Source organism: Prionailurus viverrinus, chromosome C2 (assembly GCF_022837055.1).
Source record: "Prionailurus viverrinus isolate Anna chromosome C2, UM_Priviv_1.0, whole genome shotgun sequence".
NCBI lineage: Eukaryota > Metazoa > Chordata > Mammalia > Carnivora > Felidae > Prionailurus > Prionailurus viverrinus.
Genome location: NC_062569.1, coordinates 30,338,090 through 30,358,950, shown reverse-complemented (window position 1 = coordinate 30,358,950; position 20,861 = coordinate 30,338,090). Strand labels below are relative to the sequence as shown.

Genomic DNA, 20,861 nt, shown 5'->3' with positions numbered 1-20,861 from the left:
CCTCCCACCACCTGGGCAGCATCAATGCCTGTCTTCCTCCTACCAGGCCCTGGCTTAGGGTTTGCTGTGTGGATAGGTTCCTCTCCAAGGATGCAGGCCACAGAGCTCCTATTCCCACAATTCTTCCCTCAACAGCATCAGCCCACAGCTACACTTGCTAAGATGTGGTGTCCAAACAAAATGGCGGTGCCATTGGTAAGGGCATTCCAAAGAATACCCTTGATGAAAAAATTCCTGTTCACCTCCACCTGGCCCCAAAATAGCTCTGCAAGGGCACCCCAGACCTGAGGTCAATACCCAGCAACTTTGGCCAGGGACTCTCAAAGCACCTGTGCCTTTTGTGGGAGCTAGTCTGGGAACAGTCATTTTAGTATTTTCTTGACACAGACCAGACCAGGGGGGATGAAGAAACCATCCCTCATGCCCAGCATATGTGCATGCATGTGTATTTGTGTATGTGTCTGTGCACATGTGTGCCTGAGTATGTGTTACAGAAAAAGATGTGAAGGGCACCAATATATTTTGGCTTGTGCCCTTGCAGGGCAATGGGGTCCTCTAGCCACAGGCTCACCAGTGGGTCTAGGGAGCCATTTCCTCTCAGAAAAAGGGTTGAGTAAGCTTCTCAGTGCACTTTGAATTCAGCCTAACAAAGTTCTGGAACTGGTGGAGCTGCAGGCTGTGCTGGGGTTGGGCAGACCCTTGGGGACAGGAGTGTTTGCCCATGTGCCCAGACACCTGCACTGAGGGGGCCTGGGTCCCACAGGGGGCTTTGCCGGGACTTTTGGAAGCCAGGTTCCTCTTCGAAGGACAGAGAAAGTTCCTCTGCTCTGCCTGCCCTGCCCCTACTCAGTGCCTCCACTAACAGGGCTGAGGGTGTGGCTCAGAGGGGCCCCATTCTGCCTGCCCTTGAGGGCTGGAAGGCCACCTGTCTCAGCCATCTCTTAGCTCCTGGTTAATCGTTAACTCTTCCCCTGGCCCCAGGCATGTGTCAGGCTCAGAGGGCTTGGCAAAACGTGCCAAGATAGGGGCAGTAAATTGGGGCCCAGTCACCCAGAAATGGAGGAAGCCAGTCCACTGCCCCCAGGGACCCCAGCTGGTCAGGAAACTTGTTTGCAGTGCCACCATTTTGTTTTGTATTCAGCAAGGATGCAGCCAGGACACAGCCGAAGTCCCTGAACAGCCCTTGCTGTGTGTGACTGACACCTCGGGAGGCAGCCCAGAAACCTTGGCACCAAGTAGTGCCTTGACACATCCACCACGCCTGGATCCAACATCAAAGAAAAGCACCATGGCAACGAGGGGCACCAGGCTCCCCAGATCCTTCTTTGTCTTTCTTTCTTTCTTTCTTTCTTTCTTTCTTTCTTTCTTTCTTTTGAGATACAATTCACATATCATAAAATCCACCTCTTTATTTTTTTATTATTTTTTTAAGTTTATTTATTATGAGAGAGAGAGAGAGAGAGAGAGAGAGAGAGAGAGAGAGAGAGCACATGCACTCGAGCAGGGGAGGAGCTGAGAGAGCGGGAGAGAGAAAATCCTAAGCAGGCTCCAAGCTGTCAGCACAGAACCCAACACAGGGCTCAATCCCATGAACCATAAGATCATGACCTAAGTTGAAATCAAGAGTCAGACTCTGGGGGCACTTGGGTGGCTCAGTAGGTTAAGTGTCTGACTCTTGATTTTGAATCAGGTCATGATCTCACAGTTTGTGGGTTTGAGCACCAAGTCAGGCTCTGTGATGACAGCATGGAGCCTGCTTGGGATTCTCTCTCTCCTCTCTCCCTCAAAAATAAATAAACTTTTTTTTGAGAGAGAGAGAGGGTGCAAGTGAGCAAGGAGCAGAGAGAGAGGGAGAGAAAGAGAGAACCCCATGAGGCACAGAGAGAGGGAGAGGGAGAGAATCCCAAACAAGGAGTCCGAAGCAGGGCTCAACAAGCTTGCCTGATGCAGGGCCTGAACTTATGAACCCCAAGATCATGACCTGAGCCAAAGTCAGATACTTAACTGACTGAGCCACCCAGGCGCTCCAAATAAATAAACATTAAAAAAATTTTTTTAAAGAGTCAGACGTTCAACCGACTGAGCCACCCAGGCGCCCCTAAAATCCACCCTTTTAAAGTGTACAATTCTGTGGTATTTTATATCACAGCATTCATTTTAAGCCAGCAGTCAAACATGGATCGTCAGCAAATGCCCCACCAGTGGGCCATATGGACGGAATTAGAAGTGCTATTCGATCTGGCACACTCACACTTGTCGTCTCCTATTTCTCAGGATGACACTTTGACCTTTCTATAGCTGACAATCTGCTTCCACCTGGCCCAGCTCAGCAGCTCCAGCTCAGCCCTCTGGGCCACAGAGAGGACACTGTCTGCTCTGCACTAGAGCCCTCCACCATCTTACCCCCCGGCTGCCAGGCTGGAGGTCCTGGCCAGAAACATGGGAAGGAGGCCTGTGAGCCCTGACCCCTCAGACACTCACTGGCTACTAAATATTTTCCAGAGTCAAGGAGCACTAGCAAGGATGGGTTCAGTTTTGTGAGACCTGAACCTTATGTGATTTGGGAACCCTTTTTAAGAAGATGCATGCAAACTGGCAAATGCAAAATTAGGTCCAGTGTCGTGGAAGGGGCTTTTTCAAGTAAGCATCTCAAGACTTAAGCTCCATTGATTTCAAAGTACATCTGCATCCAGGCACGGGCATTATGTCTCCCCCAAGGAAAAATTCTCTGCAAGGCACCCATGACTGACTCAACCTTGTCTCTCACTGATGAGGTTCGGGGCCAGAGATCAATGAAGCTGCAGTTTTTCCCCACCTGGGACAGATGGAGTGGTGCTTCTAAGCACCCACCTTAACCTAACCCTGTTCCCAGGGGCAGCGGTGCCCACACAAGGTGGCCTGGAGTCCAGCAGGGAGGTATCACCACAGAGGCTGGATAATAGGGCTAATCATCTTGCCAAGGGCCAGAGCTGTGGCTGGCCCATTTCTGTACCCTGCTCTCACCTGCCACACAATCTCCAGACCCCAGCCAGAGTTTGGCAGGGTGGAGACACCTGTCAGTCAGCTCTCTGGGTGCCTGGGGAGCCATGCCACTCAATGGTGGCCCTGACATTTTCTACACATTCCCTATTCTGAGGGCCTGCCAGCTTTCGATGCTGACCTGCCAAATGTCACAAACTGTCCTCAGATAAATGCCTCTTGCAAATCCAAAGGTTCCTACCTGGGGCCACATTCCAGGTGGTTGGGCAACTACGTGGACACCACCCTACACAGGTTTGCCTCTTCTTGCATTAATTTGGTTTCTTCTCTAGCTCCAGGAGGCCCTGCCCAGTCTCTCCTCTGCAGCCCTTACTTGCTCAACAAAATGCGCTGTGGAAATCATCTCAGCATGTTGCGTCAGTGGCAAAAATGCCAAAATCTCAACCAGAGAATGACTAACTGCACAAGCCACAGCTGAGGTTTGCCCTGAAAACTACAGCAAGTTTATTTCATTGAACATGAAGGAAAAACAGCCCTCCTTCCCAGAGTCTTGTCTCTAAGGTTTGGGTTCTCTGCCTCAGCAAGACTGACTCCTCCTTTTTTTTTTTTTTTTAGTTTTTTTAATGTTTATTTATTTTTTTAGAGAGAGTGAGACAGAGAGTGAGCGAGGGAGGGGCAGAGAGAAGAGGGAGACACAGAATTGGAAGCAGGCTCCAGGCTCTGGGCTGTTAGCACAGAGCCTGACACTGGGCTTGAACTCAAAAACAGCAAGATTGTGACCTGACCCGAAGTCAGACACTTAACTGACTGAGCCACCCACCTGCTCCAAGACTGACTCCTCTTTACTCCATCCTCTTTCTCTATAAGTAGGTGCCATGGCTTCATTCATTCATTCACTCATTCATCCATTCTTTGCTGTCACAGATGTTTATTGAGTGCCCACCATGTTCGCAGCACTGCAGCAGACACAGCAGTATGGTGGTGGTTAAAGCAAATTGTGTGTCCAAACAACTTTATGTTCCTACCATCTGTTTTATCTTTATATCCCATGTGAACCAAGCACAGGGGTGCTCATAAGTGTTGGCTAGAAGAATATTCTGGACAAGAACTGTGTCCTGTCTACTTTTCTGGCACTGATTCCATCACCATCTTGTGTGCACCCAGCCATGCAAATGGTGGAAAAATGGCTCTGCATGCACTGTTGTCTGCCTTACCTCCAGGCTTTTGCCCATGACACCCCTTTTCTCTGGAAAGGCTTTCTCATCTCTCATCTCCTCTCTTGGTCTGTTTAACTTAAAACTCATCCATCAAAATCCAGCTTGAGCATCACTTCCTCCTGGCAGCCACCCCTCCCAAATTCCTTTATGTTCCCCAGGCCCATGAGGGGGAGGAGAGGGGAGAATTGCTGACTGAGCAGACGTTAGTCTGTGGCTCTGCTTGCTTGCTTGTCAGGGAGCAGATGAGAAGATGTAACTGACCTTTTTGATTATACAGATGTTACCCCTTGTCCCTGTGCCAGGGTCACAAGTGACCCCGAACACTGCCTGGACAGCAGCCCCTTAGTATGTTTTGGCTGGAGGGCCCACTCCCCTCCTTCTCGGCCAAACCCACACCATTCATTGGAGGTAGGGGAGGATGAAAGGGCCTCTGTGGGTGGAGTATTGGGGTCAGAGAAGGAGAAGCTGAGCCCGAGGGCTTGGACCAAGGTGGAAAGGAGGGGCTGAGCAGGCAGCCGTAGGTGTGTGAGCCCAAAACCGGCCCTGCAGGATGGCTGGCCCATGAGGCAGGTCCCAGTGCTGCCAACCACGTGGGCCCCAGGCAGCCCCAGCCGTGGGAACGGCTGGTGGAACCAAACTCCCTCCACCTTCAAGAGATCTGCTCCTGCTCAGCTCTGCCAGCTCTGGTCTCCCTCTGGAACAGGCCAGGGGCAGAAGTAGAGGCAGAGTGGAACACTTTTTATCAGGACACTATTCCCAGGCATGCCTTATAGCACTTGAGTCCCAGGGTTCAGAGCAAGAGCACTGTGCTCACAGCCCGGTTAGGATGGGGACAGGGAACATTCACTACCTTCCTACCCCATGTCCAGCTGATGGACCACCTCTTCTTCATTTGCTAATTCAACAAATGTCCAGTAAGCACCCACTGTGTGCCAGACACTGTTCAAGGTGCTGAGGAGATCATAAAGCAAACAGAATCTCTGTCCTTTGGAACCTGCATTCAAACAGTAGTTGGGGGGGGGGGGGGGGCAGCAGGGGGAGGGGCTGGGGGAAGACAACCAGGAAACAGAATACATTTTACAGACTGTGTTAGAACAGTGGTTCTTAAACCCATTGTGGCACAAAAACAGTTTATTTTTTTCTAATCTACATTTGGATTTCTGGGCAATGCAAATTGCTATAGGTTCTATAGTATTTCTAGATACCTCAGTACAGAAGTTCCTGAATGCTTGCTCTTAATGTCTGTGTTCACATCCTCCTACCGTGTTGGTGCCCACTGTGTGAGAAGGTGACAAGAGCTTTGGGGGACAGCAGTGGAGGGCAGAAGAAATGAGGAGTTTAAAGCAAGGTGGCAGAGCTAGGAGGAGAGTTGCAATTTTAAGGGGTGGTTATTGAGAAGGTGACGTTTAAGCAAAAGATCTGAAGATAAGGGAGAATGCTACATGTGAGTCTGAAGAAGGCACATTCCAAGGGTTAATAAAAAGTAGAGCTTTATAAGTGTGGATTTTGACTAGTTGAAGCCTTACTGATAGGCAAGGGCAGGAAGTGAAGGAGCATTGTAAGGGGAGGGCTGAAATGGGGATCCATCGGCAGGGGTGTCCCCAAGGACAACCTCCCTGAATTCTGCAGAAGCTGAAGCTCCCTGAGGTGGCTTCCGTGCCCAGGGTGGGCCTCGAGTGACCCACAAACCCACAGAGATCCACAAGGCCTCTCAGGCCCAGGCAGGGCCTCCGTGGAGCCACTGTGATCCTGAATGGGCACACAGTTTCCCTGAACCTGGTTTCTTCCCTCCTTTCAGAACCTTCTTCTTTCATGACCCAGCTCTCAATGCCTAATACAAGGGTCACCCAGAATACCAGACACAGGCCATTTAAAAAAGACATTTTTTGCCAATCTCAATGCATCTACCTCCAGCTTTGAACAGAAGAGGCGCGTCTAGCCCAGGAGGGGTTTGAGCCCTGTTCCTGTGTCCTCATAGTAGGAACAGGATCAAGACTGTAGGGAAAGTTCCATCCATCTGATTTGTTTCTATATCTCATCCCAGGGCATGTGGCACATGTAGAGATTCCTTTCTCTTGTTGAACACACTTTCACACCCGTAAATGTATACCTAGTCATATATACACATTTCCATACCAAACACACACCCAGATTCAAAATACACTTACAGGCTTGGCCATATGACACCTTCCCACAAACATCCATCATAAACCTTCAGGTACACTAAAGTGGCCATGCACACTTACACACACACAGACACAAACACACTCCTGTGGGCCCACACCCACACCCACCAAACACAAAACCCCAGAAATGTGCACATGCTCCCCACATATTAAGACACCCCCTCCAAGTGAGTTTCTACTTAGAACAAACACACAGCATCCACAGTGAGTGACAGATGGATGGGACAAAGTTCACTTATGCATCCAGGTGGCCCCGCCAACACAGCCATGAAGGAGCAAGCAGCAGGCTTGGCCCCTCACCGCTAGGCCTTTGGGAGGGCAAGGCTGGGGTGGGGTCAGATTTGGGCAGGAGACGGGCAGAGCTCCTGGCTGCTGACTCAAGGCAGAGAGCAGACAGCCTTGTGCATTCCCGACAAGTAGGTCACCATGACGAGAAGTGCTGGCCTACGTGTCAGACCTAAGGTCAATTGGAAAAGGCTTGGTGAAAACCCAGTACTTGCAAGGCAGCAGGTGTTAAATGGGTGCTGCCTTTCATTGCAGGTCTTCAGTTAGGTCTATGCAGCAATGGGGAACAGGTGTCCAGGGAAAGCGCTCTTGCTGGGTGCAACGTATATGGAGGGAAAGTGGACAACGGTTTCAGAGGGGCTGCAATATGGGACGGAAGGTGGAGGCAGGTGGACATATCCCTAATGTTGTTACATTGACTGCTACTGTGTGCGAGGCACTGTGTGGGTGTTCTCGTGGATTATTTTGCAAGATACAGACCTGTACATTAGATATTATTGCCTCCATTTCACAGATGAGGACACTAAGGCTCAGAGAGCTTAAATAAATGACTCCAGATCCCCAGCCAAAAAGGGAAGAACTAGGATTTGAGTCAAGGTCTGACTCCAAAGCTCAGATTCTTTCTACATCTCCATGGTGAAGTCAAGATTTGCACTTTAAATGGTCACAAGCAAGAGGAGCCTCAGGAGACATGATAACTAAATGTATTATGGTATCTTATATGGGAGCCTGGAACAGAAAAAGAACTCCAGGGAAAAATTGATGACTTTAGTTCATGATAATGTAACAATATTGGTTCATCAATTGTAACAAACATACCCTGCTAACTGAGATGTTAAAAACAGAGAAAACTGGGTGCAAGTACACAGGAATTCTTTGTATTTTCTTCATAATAACTCTATAAATTTAAAACTGCCCTAAAATAAAAAGTTGATTACAAAAGAAAAACATTTTTTTTTTTACTTGCCAGAAGCAGGAGGCCACAGATAACTTACCTTCCAAGGTGCAGCCTGTGCCCGAGGCCTAAAAGAAGCAGGGCCTCCGGAAAGTGTTTTGACCCCCTTGTCTCTCTTTCCAGTAAAAGGCCATGTTGGACTTTGTAACACTTCCCATCACCTGCACCACCTGAAAAACAGACATTAATTGCAGGGCTGTTATGGCCAAGGCCACCTGGATCCCCTTCCTAAATGGGACAATAGGGCACTGTAGGCAGGCAGAGCTAGGCAGAAGGGCACAGAACTCTGGGGCTCTGCAAACTGGCAGGAATCACCGAGGCTGATGCAGGGAGGTCTTGCTGAGTCTGCCCGCTCCCCCCTTGTAGTGTGGCCTGGCCAAGCCCATGTCCTCATTTTCTCAACTGTTCCCATTGGCATATAGCTTTCAAGGTATACATCTTGCACTTCAATGGTTAAGTGTATTTGTAGGCATTTTATTCTTTTTGATACTATTGTAAATGTAATTGTTTTCTTGATTTTATTTTAGGGCTGTTTATTGTTAGCATACAGAAATAAAACTGATTGCTATATGTTGATTTTGGGTCTTGCCACCTTGCTGAACTTGTTCATTAGTCCTAATAGTTTTTTTAGTGGGTTCCTTAGGATTTTCTGTATACGAGACTTTGCCATCTACAAATATAGTTTTACTCTTCCTTTCCAATCTGGATGCCTTGTATTTAATTTTCTTGCCTAATTGCTCTGGCTACAACTCAAGTACATATGTTGAATGGAAGTGGTAAGAGCAGATATCCTTGTCTTCGCCCCGATCTTAGGGAGAAAGCATCCAGGTTTTCACTGTTAAGTATGAGGTTGGCTGTGGGGTTTTTGTAGGTACCCTTTATCAAGTTGAGGAAGTTCCCTTCTACCCCTGGTTTGTTGGCTATTTTCACATCATGAAAGAGTCCTGGATTTTATCAAATGCTTTTTCTGCGAATATCAAAATGATCATGTGGTTTTTGTCATTAAATTTATTAAAATGGAGAGTTACATTGATTTGTAGGTGCTGAACTATTTTTGCATTCCTAGGATAAATCACACTTGCTCATGGTATAAAATCTTTTTTATATGGATTCATTCTCCTAGTACTTCATTGAAGATTTTCCCACAAGAATATGAGCCCAGGAAGGCTGGGGCCATGTCTATCCTGCTCACTGCATGCTTCTTAGTCCCTGTGGAAGCACCGGGTGCAGTGAGTACTCAGTAAGCCCTAACAAATGAATGGAAAAGCGAATCTGTAAAACGCAGGCTCTCAATAGCTTCCAAAGAGCTCACATTTACAAATAGTGACCATTACATTATCACAAATGTCTCAGTGTGCTGATCCTTGTACACCACAGAGGCAGAGGAGATTATGAAAAATCCAAACTTAGAATGAAGCCCTTCCCAGGTGAGGGGACATTGGGCAGCTTGGTCCACAGTCCAGGGTATCTTGCCTGGGGCCCCGATTCCAGAGGGAGAAGCTTATGGGGACTTGGAGTCTTCATTCCACATGCAGTTCCCCCCAGGCTGGGAAACACTGCAAGGTCTCAGGGTGGTGACATGTGCTCTAGGGATCCTGAGAGCAAACACGAGACAGATAAGTGCATGTGTCATAGACAGCAAGGTCTTGACTCCTGTGGTCCAGGGGGTGGGGGTGGGGGCACATTTCTGGACACTGTGGCAGCCAAGCCTGTCCTCACTGATAGGCCTGCCATTCATACATCTTCTGAGTAGGTTTTTAAGCTCATCCTGAAACCAGGGCTATTAATCTGAACCCATGGGAATTGGCATGAGGGTTAAATGAGATAATGTATGAAGAGCCTCACCCACGTTGGGTGTAGAGATTATTTAGATAGCTAGTTTCTATTTTGAGAGCAAGACAGAGCACTAGCCACAAGCAGGGGAGAGGGACAGAGGGAGAGAGAATTTTAAGCAGGCTCCATGCTCAGTGTCAAGCCCGACTCTGGGATCACAACCTGAGCAGTAATCAAGAGTCAGACGTTTAACCGACTGAGCCACCCAGGCTTCCTCATTTAAAGGGAGCAAGCAGCTGCTTCTTACTCTGGCCAGAGTTTTACTGAGTGGACATGAGGGCCTAGAATTGCCAGGGTTTCTGGTGCTCAAGAGAAGCTGGACATTTGGATTTTTTTTCCCCATAAAATCTCTTCATCTTTTTAATGTTGGCAAATAATCTCATTCTCCTTTAAAGCCAAACAAAACCTGTGAGCCCCAATATGGGGCGCCTGGGTGGCTCAGTCAGTTGAGCATCCAACTCTTCATTTCGGCTCAGGTCCTGATCCCAGAGTTGTGGGATCAAGCCACATGGCGGGCTCTGTATTGAGTGTGGAGCCTGCTTAAAATTCTGTCTCTCACTCTGTCCCTCTACCCTGCTTGCGTACTCTCTCTCTCTCTCTCAAAAAAAAAAAAGTATTTAAACTTATTCTAGTAGGAAGTCCGCTGCCAGCCAGATTCTCTTACAGCATCATTTTATTCATAACTTTAAAAATCCCAATAGGTGCCACTTGAACAAATCCAAGACCCAGAGAACATGAGGTAACCAGCACCCCCACGCCAGGAGCAGCCATCAAGGCTCCACCTTCACCTCCTACCTAGACACAGGTGAGGGCTTCTTCGGGGGAAGCAGAAACATTTCCCCTTGTCTCCCCGGGTAGGAGCTTCAGGAGTAAGGAAAGCTGCCCTTCCTTTTGTCCCCTTTACCCCCCACCACCATATGTCATGCTGGCTTTTGACTCCCACCATAAGAACAGTCCAGTCACAACACAAAAGCAGTGGCACAAGAGGGCACCATTGGAAGAAAGCTGGGCATGACCAGAAAGCTGGGGCATAGCCCCTGCCTGCCCGCTCTAAGAGTGGATTTCAGATTCTTCCTTCTCCATGTGGTGGGAATTCTTCTCTGGATTCTGGCATCAGGCCTGAGCTGCTTATCTGCTCCATACTGGCCTTATCAGAGCAATTCAGTGAATCTACCAAGAATGTATTTGCTGCCCTTTTGGCAAGCAGAGTGCTTGCAGAGCCCGCCTCGGGCCCTTCTTTTCCAGGAAGCAGATCAGCCGAGTAAGCTTGGCTAGGGATTTGGCTGAAATGCCCCCAAGAAGGACCACTTGTGTCCCCTCAACCTAGGTGAGAGCAGCTGAATACCTTCTGTGGCACTGCATTCCAGCCCACCTCACAAACTCTACTAATGGTGTGGGTTGCAGTGTGGTTTTGGCCAGAGTTCACTGAGACTTTGAAGGAAATGGAAAATGAACAGTAGGAAAAATAGAGGTAGAACTGAGGCATCAGGGGACATGAGGCATGGAGGGTGATGGAGAGAGGGGCCTGGCGATGAGGGGGCCACTAGTGACTATTGGGAGCAGACTTTCGTGGCTAGAGAAGGTGTCAAGGTTGTGTGTACAAGAATGTTCTTTACGGGGCGCCTGGGTGGCGCAGTCGGTTATGCGTCCGACTTCAGCCAGGTCACGATCTCGCGGTCCGTGAGTTCGAGCCCCGCGTCAGGCTCTGGGCTGATGGCTCTGAGCCTGGAGCCTGTTTCCGATTCTGTGTCTCCCTCTCTCTCTGCCCCTCCCCCGTTCATGCTCTGTCTCTCTCTGTCCCAAAAATAAATAAACGTTGAAAAAAAAAAAGTGTTCTTTACAGCATTGTTTAGAACACTGAATACTTGAAAATAAGTTCAAGGTTCAGCCACAGGAGATAGATAAATAAATATGATTCAGCCATGCACAGGTGAAAAACTGACAGCTGGGGGTTAGAGGCAAAGGAGGAAGGGAGGCATCCATTGGCAGAATACATAGGATGTTCAGGGCGGTGAAACTACTCTGTATGATACTGTAATGGTAGATATGTGTCATTATGCATTTATCAAAACCCACAGAATATACATCACCAAGACTGAACACTAGTGTAAACTTAGGGTGTTTGTGATGTGTTAATATATGTTCGCCAATTATAACCTATGTACCCCTGTAGAGGGGGATTATGCAGGGGGTGGGGCCAGGAGGTTTACGGGAAATCTCTACACTTCTTCTCAATTTTGCTATGAACCCAAGACATCTCTAAAATAATAAAGTCTTAAAAAAAAATCCCTGACAGCTCACAGGTTTTGTTTGGCTTTAAAGGAGAATGGGATTATTTGCCAACATTAAAAAGATGGAGGGATTTGGGGTGCCTGGGTGGCTCAGTCGGTTGGGTGTCCAACTTCAGCTTGGGTCACAATCTCACAGTTTGTGTGTTTGAGCCCCGTGTCGGGCTCTGTGCTGACAGCTCAGAGCCTGGAGCCTGCTTCAGATTCTGTATCTCCCTCTCTCTCTCTCTGCCCTTCCTTTGCTAGTGCTCTGTCTCTCTCTCTGTCACTCAAAACTAAATAAACATTAAAAAAATTTTTTTGTAAATGATGGAGAGATTTTATGGGGAAAAAACCAAACCCAGATGTTCAGCTTCTCTTGAGCACCAGAAACCCTGGCAATTCTAGGCCCTCACGTCCACTCGGTAAAACTCTGGCCAGAGTAAGAAGCAGCTGCTCGCTCCCTTTAAATGAGGAAGCCTTGCAGGTGGTTAAGTTTCTACCTGTAGAAAGCCAACTGTGCAGTTTCATACAGTCTCTCTCGGATTTGGGTGTAGATCACTTGTTCATGCTATTCTCTATACCTGAAACATTCTCCCCATAACCCTAACCCTTTGCCAGGCTAATTGGTTTTAATCCTGCAGGAATGATGTTAAATGTCACTTCTTCAGGGAAGACTTCCCAGACTACCCCAGACTGGGTTAGGGGACTCTGTTTTATGTTGTCAGTTCATCCTTGTAAAACTCTTCACTGATGTCACAGAAGTAGTTGTGCCTACTCTCCCCTACAGAAGAATTCCACTTAATAAATTTAGACGTAATGAGGAAATACAAAATGACCATTAGAACAGCAAATCTCTGCAGACAAGATCCACCCATAGATATTAAACTTAGTGGGCAAAAGTTTAAAAGGAAACATGAGATTTGCACAGTCTCAAAGTATTCTCCCCAAAACAAATTTTTATTAATGACAAAAGGGAAAATAGTAACTTTAGAATAGCAAAATCTGACAGATTTCATCTTAGGCTATGTGACCAAGATTAACACCTGCAGTAACAGAACATATTGGCATCACGTGTTTCCTGATATCATGCACTGAGAAGGGCATGCCATCTCTGTGGCATCCTTTCTGATAATGCATAACCTCAAACTAATTGTGAGAAAACATCAGACAAGCCCAAATTAGGGGATCTTCTGTAAGGTAACTGACCAGGAGTCTTAAAAAAATCTCAAGGTCTGGGGCACCTGGGAGGCTTAGTCAGTTAAGTGTCCAACTTGATTTCAGCTCAGGTCATGATCTCGTGGTTTGTGAGATCAAGCCCCCTGTCAGGCTCTGCACTGATAGCAGGAAGCCTGCTTGGGATTCTCTCTCTCCCTCTCTCTCTGCCCCTCCCCCTTGCTCCCCTTGCACATGCACTGGTGCATGCTCTCTCTCTCTCTCTCAAAATAAATAAATAAATAAACTTAAATTAAAAAAAAAACTCTCAAGGTCATGAAAGACTGATAAACTGTCACAGATTGTAGGAGACTAGGGAAACATGACAACTACATGTAATATGAGACACTAGATTATATCTTGGAACAGAAAAAAATATGTATACAAGTGGAAAAGAAAGTCCGTCCTGAGTAGTATTGCACCAATGTTAATTTCTTGATTTTTAGGATGGTAATACAGTTGTGGGAGATGTTAATGTCTGGGGGAGCTGGGTGAAGGGTATATGAGAACTCTGTGTCATTTTTGCAACTCCTCAGTAAGTCTAAGATAGTTGCAAAATAGAAAATCAAAAAAGTGCTTGTGAAATTATTTGCTTGATGCCTGTGTCCCTTGCTAGGCTATAAACTTCACAGGGACAGGGAATGTGGCTGCACTATCTTTTCATCACTGCATCCGGGGCTCTGTAAAATGTCTGGCACACAATGAGTATTCAGTAAACACGTACTGAGTAAAGAGACCCATAGTTATTGACATAGAAAAGTCCAATGTATAATTTCTGAGTGGAAAACACAGGGCACAAAACAGTACATATAGTTATGTCAACATTCATATACATGAAGAGGCTAGTGAGTTACAAACCAATGTTGACTATAGTTGTATCCAGAAGATAAAGTTATGGGTGATGTTTCTTTTCTTCTTTTCACTTAGTTATATTTTCTAAGTATATTTAAAGGTTCACAAACTACTTTCATGTGCAGAAAAAAAAATGTGTGTGTGCACATACATAACAACCACATCTGCATTTCAAAGAAAGCCCTGAGCGTCATGCCTGGCAGCCCTGGAGCCAGACCTCAAGATCTGGGCAGAAGATGCACAAATATGAGCACGGGATGGGGCAGGCAGTGCCGAGGATGTGCAAGAAGGTGGGCTAACTCCCCTCTGCTTCTCAGTGTCTCCATCCTTCCAGCCCACCCTCTCTGAGCAAAACTTCCGAACTGGTGTATTAATTTCCTAGGGCTGCTGTAATAAATCGCCACAAACCGGGTGGCTTACAACCATGGACATTTACTCTCTCGTTCTGGAGGCTGGAAATGTGAAACTAAGGTGTTGACATACCCTGCTCCCTCCAAAGGCAGAAGGGGAAAATCCTTCTTTTGCTTCTTCTTAGCATCTGGTGGCTCCTGGCAATACTTGCCATTCCTTGGTTTATAGCTGTATCACTCCCCACCCCCAATCTCTGCCCCTGTCATCACATGGCCTTCTTCCCTGTGTCTCTATATCCAGATGTCCCTCTTCTTTCTCTTATTAAGACATCAGCCACTGGATTTAGGGCCCACCCTAACCCAGTATGACCTCACCTTAACTTGATTGTACCAGCAAAGACCCTATTTCCAAACAAGGTCACATTCACAGGACGGGGGAATTAAGACTTGAACATATCTTTTTGTGACACATAATTCTACTAGGAACTTCCCTGTGCCCATTATCTATTAGTGTGCAACACACTACCTCAAAACTCAGCCACTTAAAACAGCAACAATTTCATCAGGTCACAGTTCTGAGGGTCACCAATTTAGGCGAGGCTCAGTGGGGAGATTCTTCCGCTAGTTGCACCTGAGTCACTGGTGTGACTACAGTCTTCTAGTGGCTCTGCTGGGGCTCGAAGGTCCAAGATGACCTTATTCATGGCTGGCTTTTGGTGCTGGCAGTAGTCTAATGAACCCCAAGGGGGATGGCACTTATCTATCCACATGGTCTCTCATGCTCTGGCAGGCTAGACTGAGCATGTTCACACACAGCTTGGCAGATTCTAAGAGGACAAGATGAAAAGCTGCAGGACCTCTTGAGGTCTAGGCTGCTGCATCCTGGTGGTCAAAGCACATCATAGGCAAGCCCAGGTTCAGGGGTGGGGAAATAAACTTCACCTCTTTGTGGAAGAAGCAGCAGAGTTGCACTGCAAAGGGGCATGCATAGGGAGACAGGAGGAGCTACTGAACCCATTTTTCAAAAAGCCTACCGCAGGTGCCAAGTTCTGGGAAGAAAAGGTGAACAGATTCAGGCTTTGCCCTTAAGAAACAAGTGCAACCTTGATGAGAATGCACTGGAGAAAGTCCCTGTGTTAGAACAAAGGCAGAGCATCCCCTGATGCATGTGCAGGGAGGGAGTAGGAGGTGAAAACCTAGCAGCCCCCTTGCCCTCCAAATCCCAGGCCAAGGGCCTCTCACCTTCTCCTGCTTCTGAACAGTGACCCCCACACCCTGGGTCATATGTCTCATCACAACCTCAGATGATCAGTCCTGGGAATCATAGTCTAACCCTACCTCAAGGCATGATCTCAGATCCCCAAAGCAGCAGCTATATGTCCTTATGTGCGATGCTGACAAGAGGCCAGAGAAGAGTATCCAGCAAGAGAGGTGGTGCAGAAATGGGCCTGGAGTCGAGCCTTGGCAGAGTTGTCTCTTCCCTCCCTCACAGGCAAACACTTGCCCTTTTCTCCAGAGACAGCCCAGGAGAGGACTAGCTGCCCACATTTATGGGGGAGGAAAGCCTCCAGGGGCACACATATCATATGCCATATGGAGGTGGAATCCTGGCTGCTTTTATTTACCGAGTGGCTTTGAGCCTCTTTCCTCATCTGTGAAATGTGGTGTATGGGTGATAAGGGTTTTGTAAGAGTGGATAAGAATGATTTACAAATATCTCAGAAGCTGTACATCATCTACAAGGACATGTGTTGCTCTTGCCTCACTCGTTTCTTCATTCATTCACTCATGCAATGTTTAACTTTGTTTCGTTTGCCCAGAGAGGCCCCCTCCTCCTAGGATCTGCTCTTCACTTTTCTTCAACCATGTGTTCTGAATGTGCATCTTCCTAGATGCTCTTCTCCTAGAGGATGGTTCATGGATGGGTGACTGTCTCAAGCTGACCTACTCAGCATTCTTCCCTGGGTGTGTGTGTGGGGGGGGGGGGGTTAATGTGAGAAGGTAGAGGTGGCCTAGTTCCCCCAAAAGTTTGGAGTCAGAAAGTTCTGGAGTCATTGCTGGGCATGTCCCTCATCACAGGGAAGAAGTAGAAGAGGGACAGGAAATGAAGCAAATCCTGGAGCTGTGTCCATTGTTGGTTTCTAGTTCTCTCTTCCTACAGTTATGAGAATTTTCCCGAAAAGATTTCTTTTTGTCTAAGCTTGTAACCAAAAGAATCTTGATTAAGACAGGTAGTTTGTCCAATGTTTATTGAGCAATTCCATTTGTCAAGCCCTGGAGATATAACAGAGAAAACCTGGACCCTCTCCTCTGGGAGATCACAGTCTGGGAGTTGGGGGATACAGGAGACAATACGCTGTGTGATGGGGGCTGCCACAGAGCAGGCCTGATCCATTTTGCTTGGAGGAGATGCCTACCCTGGGCCTTAGGCCTGTGGGTGAGTCTCCCTGGTGATGGAGGAGGATGAGGAGAATATAGGGGACAGTTTAGACAAAGCCTTAACAGCATGTATAAAGACACAGGAAGTGGATCAACACAGCCCCCCCCGCCCCCCCCCCCCCCCCCCCCCGCCATACACACACTGGGAGACAGAGGTGTTTCCTGGGACTGGGGCTCAGGTAGAGAAGGAAGCAGGGTCAGATGAGAAGGGCCTGGTGGACCAGGCTTGAGAGCATGACAGGAGTGGGCAGTTGCTGAGGAACTGGGTGCCTCCAGGGTCATCCTTAGCTGATGTGAGACGTACCAGGTGAGGTCAGGGGCTGGCAGGACTATGCACAGGGTCTAAGAGTGGTTGCCCAGTTTCCACTTACAGCCTCCACCTTGCAGCCTGGAGGTGGCCAGGAGGTGAGAATGGAGTTCAGCTGTGCAGACAAGCTCAGCCTCCTCCAGCACTCTCATGCCTGGCCCTGTTGCCAGGATGACCCAGGCCAGTCCCTCTGTACATGCTTACCCCACACAGCAGCAGGCATTGACCAGCAGTCACATTATGGTGGGCTAGCTTTGCTGTAGGTACCATGCCCTCTGCTCCCACAGAAGCCTAGAGCACACTGCCTGGCAACAAACATATCTGCTCAACCTCAACCACAATAAGTGAGCCCTTTGGTTCACATGGAAGGGAGGCAGAGAATCTAGAGGGGAGGACCTTTCTGGAGGAGCCCCTGCTGCACAGGACCAGAGGGGTGGTCTTCTTCTGGGGACCAGAGCCTTTCCTTCCCCAAGAAGTCATTAAGTGCAACTCAGCATATCAAGCAAAAAAGCCTTCACTCCAGGGGCAACCAGGAGGTCAGCCCATGTGGAGCCCATGATGGCGTCACAAGAATAGGTGGTCAGCTCAATGCAATGGGACTGTCCGGACACGTGCACCCAAAGTTGTCATCAAAGATCAGTGAACATCATCAGGAGGACATAGTATGGTCAGGTGGAGCTAATAGATCAAATGGCCAGAGCCTGCGAGGACTCACACATCCTCTGACCCTCTGCCACACCAAACCCCGTTTGGCCACCCAGCTCCCGCAACACCCCATTCAGCATCCTGCAGTAACACATATGTCTGATTCTGTAAGTTGTTGCCCAGCAGGAGGCCCTGAGGACAGGCCTGTTGTTCATACTGCAGCCCCGGCTCTCACCTAGCTAGGTTTGGCATGGGGCAGAGGTGGAGAGCGGGAGTTCTGAATGAATAAGGGATGCCTCGAAAGCTCTCGCAAGAAACTTAGAACTAGCAGCAGGTGCTGGGCCAGCACAGCCCCAGAGACTGGAGGGCAGGTTCTCAGACAAGAGAGACAGAACATGCAGTGGATTCAGACCCGAAGAGGTTGATGGGGACAAGCTCCAGGAGGGGAAAGTATTGAGCGAGCCAGGATGATGCCCAGCAGTGTCCCATCAGAAGACACCCAGAGAAGGGAGGACAGGGATGCAGGGAGGTGATCCTGTGGGATGAAGCCCTTCCAGGGCAGAGGGGATCCACAGGTGAGGGGGCTCAGGGCAGAAAATAGGGACCCAGGGGCCTGGGCCCCCATAGAAGAGCCCTAATGTGACAACATAAAAGATGTCAGTCCTGGCTGGAACATCTCCCTAACATCCATGATGATCAAGGCCCCACATCTGTGCTCAGCAAACCCCAGGAACAGGGGTGGCTGGAACCCATACTTACAGAGGCCAGGGAAATCATTGACTCCTTGACTCCTTATCAAGCCAGGTGGCCCTGATGCTCAGACAGGTGAGCATGCTGCGGGAGCCTGCAGGCTGACAAGGGAGTTGGTGGGGAGGGGCTGTTACCATGGGATCCTCAGTGACCTGGTTAAGAGTGTGACGTCTTTGGGGTGCCTGGGTGGCTCAGTCAGTTGAGCGTCCAACTTTGGCCCAGGTCATGATCTCACTTTGTGAGTTCAAGCCTCACATTGGGCTCTCTGCTGTCAGTGCAGAGCCCACTTCAGATCCTCTGTCCACCTTTCTCTGCCCCCCCACTTGTTCTGTCCCTCTCTCTCTCTCTCTCTCTCTCTCTTTCTCTCAAATGAACATTAAAAAAAAAAACCAGTGTGACGTCTGAGCCCACTCAGCAGTGCCCTGAGCTGGTGGGGGGAGGGGGAGGCAGGAGGGTGGGGCTGCGGGAAGGAACTAGATGAGAAACCCTGCTCCTGGAGCAGCAAGTGGAGGATGAGCAGGACTTACTGGGTGCTGGGTGGCCTCCAAGTACCAAGCACTGGAGCAGATAGAAACAGAAAGTGATTCACCGGAATGGAAGAGTGAGAGGGAGGCTGGAGAAAGGGGATTGAGACCAAATCCCAGAGGGCCTCCCAGGCCAAGGCCAGAGACCAATGCTGTCCTGCTCTCCTGGAGAGCACCAAGGAAGGACTGGAAGCAGGCATGGCAAGGGCAGTTGTGCATTTTAGGAGGAGCTGGAGACCCAGCCTATTAGCCTCCCACAGCACTATACACCATGGTACTTCTCAGGCAGTCTGGCCTCAACCTCCCAACAGTGACCTAGGGGAGGGCAGAGGGTGGTAGCCATGGCCTGGGAAGGCGAGTCACCCATGGGAAGCTCCACCCCTGGGGGCACCCACCCCAGCAGATTCCATGGTGGGATCAGGCCCAGGCTCACCCAGAGTCTGGGGCATGGGAGGAAGCATGACCATCAGGCCATGGGCCTCACCCAGAATGGAGTCCCCTTTAGCAGCCCATTGGCTTCTCGAGGCACTGGACCTGGTCTGCAAGCCATCCCCATGGTGCCCGGCCCTCCCAGCCCTGGTTTCCCATTGGGCTGGGCTGGCTAAGCTAGAAGGCCCCAGGGCCCCATTTTGGGCCCTGCCCTCACCTGTACCTGCGTCAGTACTGCTGCCTGCCTTCTACCTCAGGCTTAAGAAGGGGACACCTGGACCTTGAATTACCCACCAGCTACCCAGGGTTCCCTGACCCCCTCACCTGTCAAGCAATGTGGGCTGTGCTGTGCTACTGAGCTCTATTCTCCCCCATCTCTGCCACTGCTCAGCATCTGCCGGGAATGCCAGGTTCCCAGGACCCAACTCAGCTGAGGGCCATACCACTGCCCCTTTGCACAGTCCCAGGTGACAGAAACCAAGAAGACACTCGGGGCAGTGTTGGAGGGATCCCCAGCCTCTCCCCCTTGCACAGGCACCCACCCCCCCCCTCCCCACCCCACTTGCTCCCTATGACAGGGCAGAGCCATAGTCTGAGGCATTTCCTCCATGCTCCTGGGAAGGGGATTTTCACCATGTGGGGCTGACGTGGGAACAGGTGATTCATCACTTTCAACAGCAGAAGGATGACATAGTCTACAGCTCCCTGCAGGAGGATGGGAGGAAGGGAGGAATGGAGGGGAAAGAGCCTGGAGGGAGTGAGAGGGAATCACACAGCCAAGCATCATTTTTGGTACATCCTCCAATACTGAGCTGGGCACGGATGGTGTGGCTGGAAACAGATGATAAAAAAACTCACAGTATGTGGAAAAGGTGTTTCTGAAGTAGGAAGAGGAGGTTCTGAAGTAGGAAGAGCAGGGACCCCTGACCTGGGAGGAGCCAGAAAACCTCACAGAGCAAAAGCATCTCAGCTTAGGCCTGCAGATTGGACTGGCCAGTTAAAGAAGGGGAGTGAAAATGGAAGGTGGATTGCCAGGGTGAAGGCAGGGAAAGGAAGGCACAGGGAAGGATCTAGACATTCCATGTGCTAGAGAGTGAAGGGCCAAGGGGTACAAGATGGGCCTGGAGAGAGAAAAGCTAGAACAGCATGAACCCCAGGAAATGCCTATTGCCTAGAAGGGGGCTCTTTGGTCAGATGGTCATTAGATGGTTTGGGGAGGGTCTGGTTTCTGCTAGGGCTCTTAGCCGTGCTCCCCAGGATCATGCCCTTCAGAGTATTCACTCCTGCTTCTGTCCATGAGCCTGAGACCATAACTCCAAGGCTAATACCACAGGAGCCTCCTGTTACGTCTTCCTGGGACCCCCAGACAAATCTGCATTTGCTTTCCTGGACCACATAAGGGACTAATTTTGCAAACAGGCCCCCTGAGGTTCAGAAAATCCAAGGAACTTGCCTGACATTACAGGGCACATCAGGCATTGAGGCATTCCAAGCCTGTCCAATGCCAGAGCTGCGGGCAACATTAATAGGTGTCACATTCATGTCACATACATACACAACAGGTTCCCTGGCCACGTAAACTTGGGAAGCTGGGTTAAACTCAAACAAGGACTATCCTACAGGACTTT

General features: G+C 49.1%; 1 long non-coding RNA gene across 2 annotated transcripts in view; it reads right to left on the bottom strand.

Moving 5' to 3' along the window:
* LOC125175300 (uncharacterized) overlaps positions 1-20,861 on the bottom strand; it is a 103,638-nt gene that overhangs the window by 15,485 nt on the left and 67,292 nt on the right. For both annotated transcript variants that reach the window (XR_007155746.1, XR_007155745.1), the window contains exon 3: positions 7,663-7,792. This is a non-coding gene — a long non-coding RNA (uncharacterized LOC125175300). The remainder of the gene's footprint in view (positions 1-7,662; positions 7,793-20,861) is intronic.